This window comes from Fulmarus glacialis, unplaced genomic scaffold, assembly GCF_000690835.1.
Source record: "Fulmarus glacialis isolate BGI_N327 unplaced genomic scaffold, ASM69083v1 scaffold756, whole genome shotgun sequence".
Lineage (NCBI taxonomy): Eukaryota > Metazoa > Chordata > Aves > Procellariiformes > Procellariidae > Fulmarus > Fulmarus glacialis.
In genome coordinates, this window is record NW_009219803.1 from 28,431 (window position 1) to 30,968 (window position 2,538).

Below are 2,538 nucleotides of genomic sequence, written 5' to 3' on the forward strand. Positions count from 1 at the left end.
CCCCTTTTCTCTTCTATTTTCATTATACAGATCATGAGGCATTAAATGCCTCTAGTTTGAAATATAATCAAACACTTTAGTACATCCTGCAGTTTCTAAAACAAAAAGGTTTTCCAGGAAAAAAATGCTAAGGAGGCACTTCTCAATGTTTTCTGTGTTTATTTGATTTTTTTGATTGGGGTGTATGTGTGTGTGCACGTGGGTGCTTAGAAGTTTGGAGAGGAGAATGGGGAAGTTGTGCAGAAAGTTTGTTTTGAGCAAAGTAAATGGCCAACCAGGCTACAGGGGGGACTGGATATGAACACTTTCTTTTTTTCCTTCTTCAAATACAGCTGTATTTATGTTGTACAATCTTGTTTGAAATATCTAATGCCAAAACTACTCTTTTCATTCTTCCTTTCTTTTCAAAGTGTGTGTATGTTATCCATATGACAGTAACTTGGTTGCAACCACAGTTAACATGAGGAGATTTGCCTTTGTCTAGAAAGCAACATGCCAGGCATTGTCAAAACACAAATGGACGCAAACCATTGCCTCAGCCATGCAGATGCTGTCATCTTTTGAGTTTTTGAGATCTGGGTTGAATATTTATTTACCTGTCCTAGCTTTTGTTTGACTCTACCCAAACCCTGTAACCAAGTGCCTGGACAGGTAGTCTAGGTTTGAATCTTTGGGGTCTGCCACATCTCTGATTCTAAATGGGATGACTTCAGGTTGCTGGCAAGTTGAAATGATACCCTCTGTGTTCCCTCTCCGCATGTCATCCAGGGAAGCCTCAGGTTATTTTAATACTGTTGTCTCTGAGATGGTCTCAGCAATGTGAAATTTCTTTGAGCAGTCTAGAGGGAAAACATGGAATTGGAAGAATTTGTCTTTAAAGAAAAAGATTTGGCAAGCCGAGACTGTGATCAGCATAAAATAGATCAGTAACATCTCAGACCAGCAAAAATGGCCATTATTTATGCAAGAGAAAAACAGGACCTCCTAAAGAAATGCACTGATTAACTTACTGTCCAGTGGCCACAACACAGCTGTTGTCTACTGCTAAACTGCTGCGTTGGTCCTGTGCTGCTCGACTGTCCCTGAACCCACTTCTCTCTCCTCACTGCCCGAGCATTATTGCTTTCAACCAAAGACAAAACAGGATGAACGGATTAAACGTGATATTAAACCGTTGGTTAGCTGATGACAAACGTCTGTGTGAGTGCGCACGTGTGTGAGAGTGTGTGGTGCTGTTATATGGAGGAGGGGGCGTGGGGGAGAAGGGACTGAGCAGGAGAAGGGAGAGTGTGAATTCTGAAGAAACAGGATTTTTTTTTTTTTGAGGTTCCGAAATATAGAGTGCTGTTTCCATAGGAATGTGATTCATATCAGTCTGCCTGCTGGTTCCTCAGCCTTGCAGGGAATTTGGGCTGGGGTACATCCCTTCTGAGCTGTATACCCAGCACTGTGTTAGGGGGAAGACAGGGCAGCTGAATAGTTACAGGGAGGGAATGAGGGATGGAGGTGGGGGTAGCAGCCAAGATAGTTTCCAAGGCACAAGGAGGACCATGTGTGTTTCTAGTGCAGCAGCTGGGATGGCTAGAGAGGCTAGCTGAAGTAGGAGCATTTGCTCCACAAACACATCTTGGCACTTAGCACTGCCCTGGCAGGGAGGGCCACGGAGGAGAATGTTTGGTTTGTACATCCTTGTGCTCTGGGAGTGGCCAGGCGGTTGCCTTCAGGTTGCCAGTGGATCTGTAGACCTGTCTCAGTTGACTTCCATCCGTCACGTCCCTCCAACAGCACACGAATGTTAGTGTGGATTCCCCATCCTGGGAGCTCTCTACGTGCGACCCGTGGCTGCTGAATCACAGAAATAGAGTAAACCTTTCTTACTGTAGGGTTACACAGGCTGGCAGCCTGGAGTGAAAGCCTTTGAGATGAGAAAGCCCAGCCAGCCTCTTCCTGGCTAAGGCTCCCGTACCTTCCTATCTAAACAGCACAGAGAGAAAGAAGTTCTTTAGCCAAGTCAAAGCTGCTACGTGTGGTTGATCGATATGGCTCTGTCACACACTGAATGGCTGGGCTGCTGTACCAGGGGCTGACACTTGCTGTAAATACGCTATAACCTATTAACCTCCTTCACTTGCCTGCTTTCAGTACAACTTTGTAACACGTTTTTTAATTCCCCCTTCCCCTACACAGCCTGTACTGACTGTAACTATGGAACCAGATATTCTGTATGTTATTATCTTTGTACAATTTTAAAACTGTTGCTGTGGTGTCTGCCTTTTTTTCCCCTCCCTTCTCTTCTATTGTCTCTTGAAACACTGTTAATAAAAATCTAGATAAACTCCTTCCCTTCTCCTTCTTTGGCTTGATTTATTTATGTAGGGTTTCATGCCTTGTTGCCTGTATTAACTGGATCTAGAAAACCATCCCCTCTTAACCTATTTTCCTTCTCTGCAACCCACAGCTTGATTTTTATGGCAGTGAATAGATTGGAATGCCACATAAATACTCTGCGTTTTTGTTTGGGTTTCTGTGACGCTGTCT